General features: G+C 45.9%; 1 protein-coding gene across 1 annotated transcript in view; it reads left to right on the top strand.

The window, feature by feature from the left end:
- The first annotated feature begins 2,685 nt into the window (after positions 1–2,685).
- CRACD (capping protein inhibiting regulator of actin dynamics) overlaps positions 2,686–16,099 on the top strand; it is a 118,288-nt gene continuing 104,874 nt past the window's right edge. The window contains exon 1 of the mRNA XM_062198940.1: positions 2,686–2,786. The gene's annotated coding sequence lies outside the window, so the exon portion shown is untranslated. The remainder of the gene's footprint in view (positions 2,787–16,099) is intronic.

The following is a 16,099-nucleotide window of genomic DNA, read 5'->3' as shown; positions in this document are numbered from 1 at the left end:
AGAAAGGGTGAGCTTCCAAACACAAAGGTTTAATAGAGAACTGGTGAGTTGCTTCCTCAACATCAAATGGGCTTCCAGGGAGCTGGTTTAGCTCAGCTAGCACCCTGCTGCTAGTCATGACATTTGTTTGTAGCTGTGTGAATGGGGAGATATTTTAGAAAGGAAAACCAGATTTCAGACTTGACATCATACATAGAAATAGCCACACCTCACAGTTTGTGGGCTCTATATTTGCCAGTTTGCCTACTTGTTAAAATTTATTTGTAATGATTTGTAGAAATCTGTTTGCCTTGACTTCTTTTGCTTATCTACCCAGAAGTGGAATTGCTGGATCGTATGGCATTTGATTTTTTAAGGAACCACTGTGCAGTTTTCTACAGCAACTTTGCCATTTCAGATTCACACCAGTGTGCACACCAAGTTCCAGTTTCTCCATATCTCACCAACACCTTTTTCTTTGTTTTTATAATGGCCATCCTACTGGGTAAAATCCAGTATCTCATTATAGTTTTGATTTGCATTTCCCTAATGATTAGTGATGCATTGAACATCCTTCCATTGGCTGATTGGCATTTATATATCTTCTTTGGAGAAATGTCTAGTCAGTTCCTTTGCACATTTAAAAAATTGGGTTGTCTTTGTTACCAAGTTGTAGGGGTCATAGTACAGTGGCTCAGACTAAAAATCTGCCAACACCAAATGTCCACAAGACTGATGAGAGTATGCCGTGGCACATTGCCATTTTGGAATAGTGTTTGGCAGGATGTACCCAAGAAGAATGAAAGTGTGTTCACAAAAAGACTTGTGTAAGAATATTTATAGCCCTTTTGTCACAATAGCCCCAAAATGGAAACAAATGTCCATTCATAGGAGGATATATTTTTTTAAAAAACTGATATTTTCCTATAGTGAAAATTTTTTCAGTAATAAAAGGGACAAACTGTTGGTATACTTACCAGTATAGATGAATCTCAGAGACAAAACTGAGTGCTTAAAGATAGACACACGGGGCCGGTGCTGTGGTGTAGTGGGTAAAGCCACCACCTGCAGTGCTGGCATCCTGCATGGGCACTGGTTCAAGTCCCGGCTGCTCCACTTCTGACCCAGCTCTCTGCCATGGCCTGGGAAAGCAGTAGAAGATGGCCCAAGTCCTTGGGCCCCTGCACCCTCATGGGAAGACCCAGAAGAAGCTCCTGGTTCCTGGCTTCTGATCGCCACAGCTTAGGCCATTGAGCCAACTGGGGAGTGAACCAGCGATGGAAGACCTCTCTCTGCCTCTCCTTCTCTCTCTCTGTAACTCTGACTTTCAAATAAATAAATAAATCTTTTTTTTTTAAAAAAAAAAAAAAGCATCCTAGATGCTGTGGAGGATGTTGTTTTTCTGAAGAAAACTTACTTTTGCTCTGATAAGCAGAATACGGCAGACCTTCTTAGTCCACTGAGGGCCTGAGTTAGCACTGAGTTCTGGCAGTTCTTAGGTCTGTATTCTAGGATGTGACCCTTCAGGGCTACTGAAAGCAGGGGATGTGTGCCTGCACGCCTGTCATTTTCATTCCCCAGTACTGTGAAACAGTCCAATCCCTGGTTAGCGCTGCAGCATTCCGCCCGGGCTCATCACTTATCATTGAGCACCTGCATCAAAGACACACATTGTGCTCACTTCCCTGGGATCCCCACAGCCTGAGAGTGGGACACGTTGTCCCCTCCCCTCCTGGGCCTCCGAATAGCCCCTCTCTGCTGGACTTCTCAGCAGTTTTGCCCTGCGCATCTTCAAAATCAGTAGATGTCTCAAAAGGAAAAGTAGTACAGCGTATCTGATTGCTGTAATTATTATTTCTCTTCTCCCTAAGATCTTGGCCACTTGCATGCTGACTGCCTTGTCATTTAACAGGTCTTTAAAATAGTTTTTTATCCCACTTCCGTAGTGTGTCTGCTATGGGATGATTCTCATGGCCAGAACTGAGTCTCTCCCTGGGCCCCGTGACTCCTCCCAGAGTCCAGACATCTGTTGCCGTCCTGAAATTTGGGGTGATTTCATCCTGTGTCATTGCCCCAGGATGCTGTCTTGTTTGACTGCGTTTTGCAGAGGGTGTGTTTGCTCTGGGGCTGTTCCCTGGATGCCGGTTCAGTCTTCAGTTCGGGCAGGGGTATAGGGTTGTGCTTGTCTTACCCACACAGCGATCATTAACCCAGTTAACCCTGTGAGCTGAATTTGAGAAAAAAGATGTCTCTGGAGGAGGAGATAGCTGATTCCTGCCTTCAGACTCTGCTGGATTGGATTTGTGTCTTCCAGGTCTTTGAATTCTAGCCAAACTACCAGGATGGATACATGTGAGAGTTCTGTATGGCAAAAAAGGAAGTCTCAATATTCCTGGATGTCATTCTCTTCATCCCCCTCAAAAGTGGTGGCAGTTTATAATAACACTATTAAAGCCCCTCAATAAATGTAGGCTAAGTGATGAAAACCTAATATCGCCAAACCTAATTCGAAGCCTCGGGGGTGGAGAAGCAAAGCCTTCCTCCCTGACTCATAGCGACTTCTGCCAAAGGATGAGATGAAAAAGAGATTGATCGCAAAGGCTTCCCACGAGAGGACTAAGCCATGACGTTCTTGCTGTTTTGTTTTTCCTCAGCCGTTCGCCAGAGCAGTGATTCCCAGGCTCTTCCAGAAAAGGATCCCATTTCCAGACACACTTAGCCACTGGAGGGGAATTTTCCTTTTTACAAGAAGAAAATTCTGGTGGCGAGTTGCCCAGCGACAAAAGGACCCGGAGCTGTTGACATAGGTAAGTCACTTGTATTGAGGAGGGTGGGAGGCATCTTATGGAGCAAGTGTTAGAGTGTGTCATTTCTTGGTAGTCCAGAAATGAGGAGTACTAGGCTCTTCAAACAGGTCATGGCAAATGCATCTTATGAAAAGCTGTGCGTGACTTTCAAAATTTTTGTACCAAAATCAACATCTTTTATTTTGATTCTCCCACACATGTTTTAAAGTACCCTCGGTAAGTATTTCATCAAATGTAGGTTAAATGATCCTTGTCACTGATGATCCTAATTCTAGATTTAATGCCCAGCTCTTTCTTCTACTCAGTAGCTCAGTAAACTTAAACAAGTCACTTAAATTCTCAGAACCCCAGTTCTTCCATGTATAAAAGAAAATTTCATAGAAATGGGCTTTGAAATGGGAGGGGTATGAAGTTTTAAAATGTAATGGGCATTGTTTATTCGTTGCTAGTATGAAGTTCTGTGGAATACTGGCCTCGTGTCTCCTAGAGTTTGGGGACTTTAGAACTTGACGTTTTCAGTCTGGGGGCGTGGTCTTCCGAGCGCTGGGGTGGAAGGAGGTGTCCCCTGTCTGCCCCTTCTCTGAGAACAGCAGCTGACCACTCCTCTGGCTGTCGCTCTCTGCTGCCACCTTTTTAGAATTTGGGGGAAGGGATGGCAGTTAATGATAAGATCAAAGGAAAGAAAATAGCAACTATTTTTTGCAAGCATTGTATTTCAGCTATTGGAATATGTTATTTGGTTTAATCCACACACCAGGCCTTGTAAGCTGAGCGTGCCGCCTACTGTACATTTCTCTGTAGGCCATGGAACCCCTTGGGGAGTCATCCCTTAACGTAAACACCACTCTCTTAAAACATTTGAAATGAATTTTTTAAATGAAAAGATGTTTTTTATTTGAAAGGCAGAGAGAGACAGAGCTATCTCCCCTTTGCTGTTTTACTCCCCCAAATATCTGTAACAGCCAGGCCTGGGCCAGGCTGAAGTCAGGACTTGGAAACTCAATTCAGGTCTCCCATGTGGGTGGCAGGGACCCAAGTACTTGAGCTGTAATCACCTGCTGCCTCCCAGGGAGGCATTAGCAGGAAGCTGGAATTAAAAGTGTAGTCAGGGCCGGCGCCACGGCTCAACAGGCTAATCCTCTGCCTTGCGGCACCGGCACACCGGGTTCTAGTCCCGGTCGGGGCACCGGATTCTGTCCCGGTTGCCCCTCTTCCAGGCCAGCTCTCTGCTATGGCCCAGGAAGGCAGTGGAGGATGGCCCAAGTGCTTGGGCCCTGCACCCCATGGGAGACCAGGAGAAGCACCTGGTTCCTGCCTTTGGATCAGCGCGGTGCGCCGGCCGCAGCAGCCATTGGAGGGTGAACCAACAGCAAAAAGGAAGACCTTTCTCTCTGTCTCTCTCACTGTCCGCTCTCCTGCCTGTCCAAAAAAAAAAAGTGTAGTCAGGACTCAAACCCAAGCACTCCCATGTGGGACATCATTGTCCCAAGCTGTGTCTTAACCAGCACCAAATGCTGACCTCCTCAAAATTTTTTTTAGATTAGCATCCAAACAGGGATGTATTCTAAGTGTAAAATACCCATCAAATTTAAATGATTTAATTTTAGATAGCTTAATTGTTATTGATTATACTGTGAATATCTTTAATATATTTAGGTAAGGATCGATTATTAAAATTTAAAAAATATGCTCTTGTTTACAATAATTTGAGAAATTGTTTGGAATGGTGGGAATTGGAAGTTTTAAAATTTTTTCAATTTTTTCAGCAATGTACATGTATAGCTTCTGTAATAATAAAGTATCTTTTTAAAAAAAGTATGATGAAATTTTCAAGAATTTTTTGTCAAGCCCCTAATGGGAGTGGCCTCAGCTGCTTGCTCCCATGAACCAGCAGAGCTGCTCCAGGCCTGGCCTCGTGGAGCTTCTGGTTCAGCGTGGAGGGATGCACACACTAAGCATGTCGGCAGGGTTTGAGAAGCTGACGGCAACAAACGAAAAGGGAAAGCAGAGCAGAGTAAAAGGCAGGGGGGCTTCCGAATGGGAGGGGCCGGAGTGCAGTGCTCAGTGCTTTGGGCAGAGGAGGCCTCCGTGGGGGAGACAAGAAGTCAAGTGTACAGTCAAGGCAAGAAGGAAATAACATGCCAAGGCCTCAGAAGGGAGCACAGGCGGTGGGTGTGCCGGCTGGAGTAAGCGTGGAGAGGCAGGAGGGAGCGCAGGCGGTGGGTGTGCCGGCTGGAGGGAGCGCAGGCGGTGTGCCGGCTGGAGTGAGCGTGGAGAGGCGTTAGGTTCGGAGGAAATGCTGCTCTTTCCTTGGTTTAGATACTGTCAGAGTTCGTGTTCTGTTGCTGTGGCAGAGCTCCTGAGACTGGCTTGTTTGTAGAGTTCAGAGGTTGATTTGGCTCAGAGTTGGAGGATAAGAAGTCTAAGAGCGCCGCACTTATACCTGGCGAGATCCCTCCACCCGCATCATCCCATGGTGGAAGGCAGAAGAGCAAGAGAGGGCGAGAAACCCATCCGCTCTGCAGACGATAGCTCACTGCACGATAATGACATTTATCCTCTCCGGAGGCCCAGTGCTCACGACCTAACCAGCTCTCATCAGCCCCACCGCCCAGCACTGTTGCCGCAGAGACTGTTTCAGGGGACACATTCAAACCTAGTGGTCACAGAGAGAAGTGTGTTCCCTTGGCCGTGACAATGCACACAGACATGCAAAATAAATTAGACCTCCACCCACCACCATATTCCTTTGCTAGGCTGCCACAGCAAAGCACTGCACACGGGTGGCTTACAACATCGGAGCTGTATTGTTTTGCAGTTCTGCAGGCTAGAAGTACAAAATCAAGCTGGGGCTGTGCTCCCTCGGAGACATGTGTGGGGAGCCTTCTTCGCCTCTGCCTAGCCGGAGGCGGTCTTGGCATCCTTGGCACGCCTCTGCTTGCAGCTCTGTCACTGCTGGCTCTCCCTCCCGACACCTGCTGCTCTCACTGTACGCCTGGCTGCCCACGAGTCTCTTCCCTCTTCTTCCAAGGATACCAGACCCTGGAGTAAACGCCCACTCTACTCCAATCTCCAAATAAGGCCACATTTTGTGACACCAGGGTCAGGACTTCAACTTTGTGAGGGGCCCAGCACTGCCCTCTTAAACAATAAGCAGTAGCTAAGTTCCCACGCTACGCTCAGGGAAACAGGCCCAGAAAGCCCAGATGACTGGCTCAGGGTCAGGGTCGGTGATCAAAAGCGCTGGGCCAGTGTGATTTTCCTGTGCCTTTCATGTGGTGCGGTGGCTGTGACACTGAAGTGCAGCCAACAGGAAGCTGGCACAGGGCGAGTTGCACACTGCGGGCCTGGCCTGCGCTGCTTGGCCCTAGGACAGCTCACGGCGGAAGCTGTGTCTCAGCGTCCCTACTGAAGGCAGAGTGGAAGCTCGCTCGCTCCACGGCCCAGCCCCCATTTGGCGTCTCCTCTCATAGCATGACAAACAATGGGAGCAGATGCTTTCCCTCTTTCGGATAGCTTTCCAGGAAAATAGTGCTGTAATCTCTGTAGCATGTAGAACACTTTGTGATAGAAACACGTTCTCTTAGGCTGGATCACAACATGGGGGAATATATCTCTCTCTATCTCTATCTCTCTATCTCTATCTCTCTATATCTCTATCTCTATCTCTCTATCTCTATATCTCCCTCTGAATCAGCCTATTGCAATAGAATTAGGGGATTTTGAAAGCATTTAATAGATTGCTTTTTCATTAGATTTCATCAGATTTTCAGATTCTTCCTAAGTAGTGTAGCCATCTGGGAGTCTGAATCCACACTGGAGCTCTTTTTGGGCACAGTCATGAGGGATACACCTCAGGAGGAGAAGGAGGCACAGAGCAGAGCTGGCCACTTCCCCGTGGGTGCGCCTGGGCTGAGTGCAGTGGGGATGGAGCCCCCAAAGGCAGTCGTGTCAGAGGAAGGTGTATACATCTTGGTGGAGGAGAGTGCCCGCTCAGCTCACTCTGGGGGATGAGACAGAGCTGTAGTAGGAAAGCTAATGTCGCTGGTCACAAGCAGGGAGTTAGAGCTACGTCAAAAAGCAGAGCTCAAGAGACATGGGATGTTTCAGAAGATGGCTGCTCAGGGCTTGCCCAGGGCCCTGACTGCACAGTGTGTGTGTTGGGAGTGGGATATGGAGTTGGGGAAGACTGGGCAGCCCTCTACATGCCTTTCCTAAGTATGTTTTGGTTGCCTTATCCTGTGGTTTCAAGGTCTGTTCTCTCAAAGCAATTTTTTTTTAAGTTTTCATCTACTTGAAAGGCAGAGAGATCGATCTTCCGTTCCCTGGTTCACTCCCCAAATGCCCACAGCAGCTGGGGCTGAGCTAAGCCAGCAACTCCATCTGGATCTCCCACCTGCGTGACAAGGGACAAAGCACTCGGAACATCATCCACTGGCTCTCAGGTTGCATTAGCAGGAAACTGGACCAGAAGCTGGGCACCTGGGACTTGAACTGGCTCTCTGGTGTGTGACGCCAGCATCCCAAGCAAGTGCTTACCCACTGTGCTACAGTGCCTCCCGGTCCATTCTTTTTCCTGTGTTCTAAATGTGTTCTTACTCCCCCTAAGCACTGAGGCTTCTGTTTGCACTTCACAGCTGCCTGCTTCAGCTCTGGGTGTTGAAGCATATGTTCTTCGTACAGAAAAAGAAGAAGAAGAAGAAGAAAGGTGGTGGTTTTTGTTTTGTTTGTTTTTTGCAAAGACCACCTTTTCTCTTTTAGCCCTTATTTTCTTTGACCCTGGAAGTGTGTAGAGACAGCAAGGTCTATCTTTAGTTCTGCTAAATTAAAACAGCCCGTTGTCTTTGTGGGATGTCAGCACCCACAATGCCACTGCCCTCAGCTCAGCCAGCTTGCACAGGCTGCACGGAGTTGTAGAGACTGGTCAGCACCGGTCTGCATGGCTGATGAGCCAGCTGGTGCTGGGAGCTGCAGACGAATAGCTGCTGCTCTCTACTTCTGGAACCGATGACCATGGAGTTAGACTGCATGGGCCAAGCAAAGCAGGTGTAATGGGTTTAAATTACCGATCCTGGAAGAGACAGCTTTTCCCTAGAAAAACCAAAAGGTGACAGATATTAAAACTAAGAAACCAGGACCAGCGCTGTGGCGTAGCAGGTTCAGCTGCCACCTGCAATGCCAGCATCCCCTACAGGCACTGGTTTGAGTCCCGGCTACTCCAGTTCCAGTCCAGATCCCTGCTAATGTGTCTGGGAAAGCCATGGATGACCACCCAAGTGCTTGAGCTTCTGCACCTGTGTGGGTGATCAGGAAGAAGCCCGGGGCTCCTGACTTTGCCTGGTCCAGCCCTGACCATTCAGCCATTTGGGAAGTAAACCAGTGGGTGGAAGATCTCTTTCTTTCTGTCCCTCTCTCTGTGTAACTCTGCCCTTCAAACAAACAACGAAAAAAGAAAAAAAAAAAACAGAGAAATTTATCTGATCCCATGTATCACTAGGGAATGGGAACATAGCAATGAGAAATGATGAGTTCTTCCATTGTAACGCATCTTTCACATTCAAGCAAAATTCACTGAACATCAAAAGAAGCATTTTAAAGTGAGCAAGTCAGCACATTTAGTACATGCGCAGTGTCTAGCAACCATCACCTCTGTCTCGTTCCGAAACACTTCCATCACCACCACACAAAGCACAGGAGCAGTTACGCCTCGCCGCGCCTGCCCACAGCTGCCCATCTGCCTCCTGTCTCTTCGCATTGCCTACTCTCTGTATTTTGCAGAAATGGAATGACACAACATGGGACTCCTCACGCCAGGTAAAACGCTTTGTTTTAATTACAGATGATTTATTTTTTCAATCTCCGCCGATCATTATGCTGGCAAAGCTGGGGTGCTATGGGAATCTTTACACCCAATTAATTAGGACCTCAGGAAAAAAAAAAAAAGAAAAGAAAACTCCACCCTTCAGGAAAAGCCTCACAACAGCAGCTGGTGGGTCTCTCTTGAGAGAGCAGTAGTTTAGAGTTAAGTTAAAAGTCTGTCACTTGCAATCAGGGTTCCATATGTAGAGGGAATGGGCGATTCAATTTCACCTTATGCCACTTCTCTCATAGGCTCGATCGCTTCTGGCAGCCTCTCCCCTCCCTAGATGTAGGCCGTGGTTCCAGTGGTCTCCACTGCAATTGGTGCCGTCATCCAGAGGAGCCTGTAATGGATATTTTGGCTTCGGGAGAGCTGGGGATTATATTGCTAGCCTAAGCAACAAAGCGAGGTCCCTCCCCAGGGAGTGAAATGATACTGGCTGTGGAAGATGAAAATTTGAGGAATACGTGACGCTGGCATCTCTTGGGGTAGCAGCGGCTGCTCGGGGAGCGCCCGGGGGTGCAGGCAGCAGAGGCTTGAAATGAGAGTCCTCGCTCCATCTGGTGGACGTAACCCAAGATGCACTGCACAGACGCCACTGGGGAGGAGCAGGCAACTGGACAGCAAGGGAGGTGGGAGGTGCGAGGGGCTCGCGTTCTGGAGGAGCCCCTGTGTGGTAGCAGAAGAGCCCGCTGCGGTCCACTCGTGCAGACCGCGAGAACTGAGTTCATATCGCCCCTGGTCCAGGGGGGGCAACCTCTCGGGGTCCCTTTTCTGCAGTCCTCCTGAGAAAGCGGGGTCACTGACACGGGGGTGGGGAGTGTGGTTAGATGCAGAACAACTGGTGCCTCGTCTCCATCCGATGGTGACAGCCATGCACTGGCTATGTGCTGGGGAGGACTGAGCCGCCCCTCGCTCTGTGCCACCTGCAGCGCCACTGATGGGTTTGACATCAGTTACACGAGGGAGGGAGGGGTGGGGCATTTCTGCCTGTTCCCCCTCCCCTTGCTCCTCTTCCTCTCTCCCTCCATTAACATGTGTGGGGCTTGCTAGGTGCCAGGTGCTACGTGAGGGCGTGGGGGGAACCAAGGCCAAGCGAGGCAGGAGTTCATGGTCACTCTCCTTCCCGCCGTCTCTGCCACCACACGTGCAGAGAGTGGCAGGTGGCTGTGTGCTCGTCTTCTCAGAGCCCGGGTCCCTCCTGCCGTGTAGCCCCTCCAAGTTCACATTGCCCCGGCAAATAGTCGGGGCACTGCCCTGTGAACAGAGCCTCATTGCGTTGAATTCAGACATGTAAACAGATAGCCGGAGAAAAGTGTGATTAGTGATATTTGAGAGTACAGAGAGCCCAGGGGGCAGAGTACACAGCTGCCCCGGGAGCCAGACGGCCTCCCAGGGGTGTCATTTGAGCCGTCTTGAAAGCGGAGAAGGTGTTTGCCAGCCGCACAGGAGCGCACAGTCTCCCCAGAGGTCACACTTCTGTGAGTGTGTTTCCTGGAAGGGGGCCTTTGACCCTCTGAATCCTGCCCACCCATTCCTGTAACTTTAGAAAATCACGGCTTGACTCCCAGGGGCTGGGGGTCAAGCCTGGTGACAGTGTCAGTGTCCCTTCCAGAACGTGAGAGCCTTCACTCTTCTAGGGACTAAAGCTCAAAAAGACATTAAAAAAAAAAAATTATTGAATTGCATACTCCTAAAATGCCACCTATTTTAATCCTCCTTGTTAAATAAACACAATTTTATTTCCTTTTTTCCGGGTTGGCTCAGTACAGTCAAGATTTCCTTCCATGTCTTTATACCATTTGAGCAAACAGACCTGAATGCCTCCCACAGAGACTGTGCTGCCAGGACTCGGGCTCACAGAGCAAACAGTGACGTTTCTGCTCCCAAGGAGCCCAAGTTTGACGCCAGACAAAGCTAAAGGCAGAAGTGTTGACTCTCGAAGCAGCATCTTTTGGTTATAGGCATGCACCCAGGGGTAGTGTTCAGCATTTTGAAATAAATGGCTCTAAGTCTGACGTTTGGAGGCCCAGGGAGCCATGAAGACGGCTCTACTTCCGACTGCAGGATTTACCAGGAAAAGCCCTCTTCAATCTAAGCTTTGCTGGGCACATTTTTTTAAAGACACCTCAGAAAGTCCATTCAGTGCAGAAAAATTCCCCCAAAAGGAGCCTTTAAAGTGGAATCCTACTTTAAAAAAAACTTTATTTCAGAATTATTTTAAATTTACACAACAAAAATTGTAAAGTGGTACAAAAAGTTCCCATATACCCCACGCACAGCTTCCCTTGTTGTTAAACATCTTGTATTAGTATAATACATTTGTCACAGTTTATATACCATACCTAGCTTCCCCTGTGACTCACATCATATTAGTATAAAGTATTTTTGTCACAGTTAATGAACCACACTAAGGATTTTGTTCCATATACATGTGCTTGTTTATTTTAAAAACATATATCCATCCTTTTTTTTATTTGTCATGCATTTTAGTGTGTTATGATAACTGAGACCCCAGTCTGAAATTATGACAGAAGCAAGGTTGTGGTATGGCAAAGCTTGACGTGCTCTTCTCTTCAAGAGACAGCTCTGTTCTTTAAAAAAAAAAATTAATTTGAGAGGCAGACAGACACAGAGCTCACATCTGCTAGTTCATCCCCAAAATATCCACAACCGCCAGGACTGGGCCAGCCCAAAGTCAGGAGCACAGAACTCAGTACAGGTTGCCCACCCATATGGAAGGCAGGAACTCAACAAATTGAGCCATCACCTTCAGCCTCCCAAGGTGTATGCATTAGCAGGAGGCTAGAATCTGGAGCCAGAGCTGGGACTTGAACCTGGACACCCCCTCCGATAGGGGGTAGACACCCAAAGAGTGTCTTAGCAACCAGGCCAGATGCTCACCTTGACAACTCTTTTGTTGTTTTTAAAACTTATTTATTTGTTTAAAAGGCAGAGTGTGAGTGAGAGAAACAGAAAAAAAAAAAAAAAAAAAAAAACACTTCCACCCACTAGTTCCCTCCCCCAATGTCTGCAAAAGCCAAGGCTCAGCCAGGACAAAGCCAGGAACCTGAAACTCCATCCGGGTCTCCTGTTGGGTGGCAGGGGCCCAACTATGTGGACTGTATCTGCTGCCTTACAGGCACATTAGCAAGTCGCTGGATCAGAAGTGGAGTAACTAGACTCAAACCAGGCACTCCAGTGTAGAATATAACACCCCAAGTGACAGCTTAACCCACTATACCACAATACCTAGCTTAACCCACTATACACAACACCTACCTCTTGACAACTCAATTCTTGAGGTGAGTACCCCCTGTGATAGATAGGGTTCCTTAGCTTGCAGTCCTTTCCCACTTCAAGCATTTTACAGTCTCTCCCCTCCCCCTCCCCTCTCTGGCACTGGGAATGTCTCTGCTCCCTCTGTGATTGGGACAGGCCACTGGCATGGAGCAGATCCCCTGCACCCTGTGACTGTGGGAGCCTTGCACACTGTGATGATGGGAACTCTGTGACTGCACGGTAGGTACAGTACCTGTCATAGAGCACGGGGTGTAGCTGGGTCTCTGGGCAATCACTGTATCTGGTGTCAGAGGCTCAGAACGCCATGACTACGGGATGGATCATTGCAGAGGGAACCCTGATGACACTGAGGACTGCACAGTTCCTTTGTGGAGTTCAGGCAGTAAAGCAGGTGAGGGTTGCGCCCACTGTGGACTAACCCTGGGCATGGATCACCTTGGAAGAGAGGAGAGGACAGTGTGATTACGCCAACAGAGGTGATCATGCCTTCCCCTCTGCTGACAGTAAAGGAGATCTACTATGCCCAACCTGGGTGTCACACTGGATAATCACCCCATCCTGGAGCACTGATCACAGCTCCCTGGCCACACCCAGCACACGCCTCTGGGTAAAGAGCAGACACTCCACTAAGCCACTGAGGCATAGTTCAAAGATAAAGCCATCAGAGGAGAAAACCAATAAGGAATTTCCACAAATGCTAAAAATAAGTGCAGAAGTTCAAGAAACAAGAATAAGGAAGACAACATGACTTCTCCAAAGAAACATAGCAACACGTCAGTATTAGAATGTGAAAGCAAAGAGATTGATGAAATATCTGAAAAGGGATTCCAAAGAATGATCATAGGAATACTCAGAAGCAATGAGAAGCAAATTCATGAGTTAAATCCTTACATGACATGGAGGGAAAATTTTCCTATGAAAGTGAGATTTTAAAGAGGAAGCAAACTGGAATATCTGAAATGAAGAATTCAAGATGTGAAAAAATACAGTGGAAAGCATTAACAACAGACTTTTGAGGCAGAAGAAAGAATATCTGATCTAGAATACAAATCTTTGGAAAATCTCAGAAAAAAAAATTAGAAAAATTAAAAACAATATTCAAGATTTATGGGATACTATCAAATAACCCAACATATGGGTCTTAGCAGTTCCTGAAGATATAGAAAGAGAGAATGGGTTAGAAGGCCTATTTGGTGAAGTGATTACAGAAAACTTACCTAATTTGGAGAAAGAAAGGGACATCCAAGTACATGAGGCACACAGAACTCCTAATAGATATGACAGAAAAAATCTTCACCATTACACCTTGTATGTAGTCAAACTTTCCACAGTAAAACATAAAGAAAATATTCTAAAATGTACACAAGAGAAATGCCAGATTACTTTCAGAGTATCTCCAGTTAGACTCACAGCTGATTTCTTGTCAGAAACCCCATAGGCTAGAAGAGAATGGAGAGGCATGGTCCAAATCTCAATAGAATAGAACTGTCAATCCAGAGTACTGTACCATGCAAAACTCTTATTTATGAATGAGGGTGAAATAAAGACCTTCTAAAATAAACAGAAATTGAAAGAATTTGTCACCATTCGTCCACCCTTACAAAAGATGCTTATGGGTGTGCTACACACAGAAACAGAATGATAGCCATCATTATAAAAGAATATGAAGGCAGAAAATCTCCCAGTAAAAGTACAAAGGAAATCCAAAGAAAACAATAGGAATATTTATGAAAAAATAGCAAGGCCATGTCATTACTTATCAATAGTATCCTTGAATGTAAATGGCCTAAATTCCCTAATTAAAGGTACAGACTGGCTGAATGGGTTAAAAAACAAGACCCCGTATATTTGATGCCAACAAGAAACATACCTCACCACCAGAGATACATGCAGACTGAAAGGGAAAGGATGGAAAAAGATATTCCATGCTAACAGAAAGCAAAAATGAGCACGTGTTGCCATCCTATTATCAGCCAAAATAGACTTTAACACAAAAACTGTTAAAAGAGAAAAAGAAGGACATTATGTAATGACTAAGGGATCTATTCAACAGGAAGATATGACTATAATAAATGTATATGCACCCAATTCCAGGGTGCCTGGCTGTTTGAAATGAATGTAAATGGATCTAAAGGGAGACATATACTCCAATACAATAGTAATGGGGGACTTCAACACCCCACTTTCAGCAATGGACAGATCAACTAGACAGAAAATCGACAAAGAAGCAATAGAGCTGACTGACAGTATCAACCAGATGGACTTAACTGATATCTACCAAACCTTTCATCCCACCAACTGAAGAATACATATCCTTTCCATCAGTGCATGGAACTTTCTCTAGGGTAGACCACATGCTAGGCCATAAAGCAGGTCTAAACAAATTCAGAAAAATTGAAATTATACCATGCATATTTTTTAGACCATAAGGAATGAAGCTGGAAATTAGTAACTCATGAATCTCTAGAAAATGTATAAACACATATATACTGAACAACATGTTCTTCAGTGAAGAGTGGGACATAGAGGGAATCAAAGGGAAATTTAAAAATTCCTGAAAATAAATGAAAAAAAAAATACAGCATAAAAAAACTCATGGGATATAGTGAAATCAGTGTTAATAGGGAAGTGTATAGAAATTGGTGCCTACATTAAGAAATTGGAGGGGCTGTGGCTGTGGTGTGGTGTGTTAAAGCCCTGGCCTGGAGTGCCAGCATCTTATATGGACACCGGTTCAAGTCTTAACTGCTCCACCTCCATCCAGCTCCCTACTAATGTGTCTGGGAAAACAGCAGAGGATGGCCCAAGTCCTTGGGCCCCTGCACCCATGTGGGAGACCTGGAGAAAGCTCCTGGCTTCAGAGCAGCTCAGCTCCAGCCATTGTGACCATTTGGAGAGTGAAACAGTGGATGGAAGACCTCTGTGTGTGTGTCTGTAATTCTCTGTGTACCTCTGCTTTCAAATAAATAAATCTTTAAAAAAAATTGGAAATGCACCAAATAAATGAGCCTTCAATGCATCTCAAGGACCTGGAAAAACAACAGCAAACCAAACCCAAAATGAGTAAAGAAAGAAAGAATTAAAATCAGAGAAGAAATTTTAAAATGGGAGACCAGGAGAAGCACCTGGCTCCAAGCTTCGGATCAGCACGATGAGCCGGCTGCAGCAGCCATTGGAGGGTGAACCAACGGCAAAAAGAAAGACCTTTCTCTCTGTCTCTCTCTCTCTCACTATCCACTCTGCCTGTCAAAAAAAAAAATCCTTTCATGATGAAAACTCTAAGCAAGTTGGGTATAGAAGGAGCATTCTTCAACACAGTCAAGGTAATCTATGACAAACCCATAGCCAGCATCTTACTGCATGGGGAAAAGTTGGAAGCATTCCTGCTAATATCTGGAAACAGACGAGTATGCCCAATTTTACCATTACTATTCAGTATAGTCCTGGAAGTTTTAGCCAGAGCCATTAGGCAAGAAAAAGAAATCAAAGGGATACAAATTGGGAAGGAGTAAGTCAAAATATCCCTATTTGCAGATGGCATGATTCTATATAGAGGGAAACCAAAAGACTCCACTAAAATATGGCCATTATCATGGCTGTTAAAGAACTCCCAAGATCAATCCCACTCACAATAGCTACACAAAATTTAAGTACCTTGAAATAAATCTAACCAAGGAAGTTAACTCTATGATGAAAATTACAAAACATTAAAGAAAGAAATAGAAGAAAACACAAAACATGGAAGAATTAATATCATCAAAATGTCCATACTACTGAAAGCAATTTACAGATTCAATGTGATTCCAAAGTACCAATGACATTCTTCTTGCATCTAGAAAAAATGATCCAAAAATTCATGTGAAAACACAGCCCCCAAATGGCTGTCACAACCTTATGCAACAACAACAAAGCCAGAAGCATGATACCTGATTTCAAGATATACTACAGGGCATTTATCATCAACACAGCCTCATACTGGCACAAAAACGTACATGTAGACCAATGGAACAGAATACAAAGTCCAGATATCAATCCATGGATCTACAACCAACTAATCTTTGACAGAGGAGCTAAAATCAATCATTGGAGTAAGGACAGTCTCTTCAACAAATGGTGCTGGGAAAATTGGATCTTAATATGCAGAAGTATG

This window comes from Lepus europaeus, chromosome 8 (assembly GCF_033115175.1).
Source record: "Lepus europaeus isolate LE1 chromosome 8, mLepTim1.pri, whole genome shotgun sequence".
In the NCBI taxonomy this organism is placed as follows: Eukaryota; Metazoa; Chordata; class Mammalia; order Lagomorpha; family Leporidae; genus Lepus; species Lepus europaeus.
Note: the sequence above shows the minus strand (reverse complement) of the source record. Positions and strands in the feature narration are given on the sequence as shown.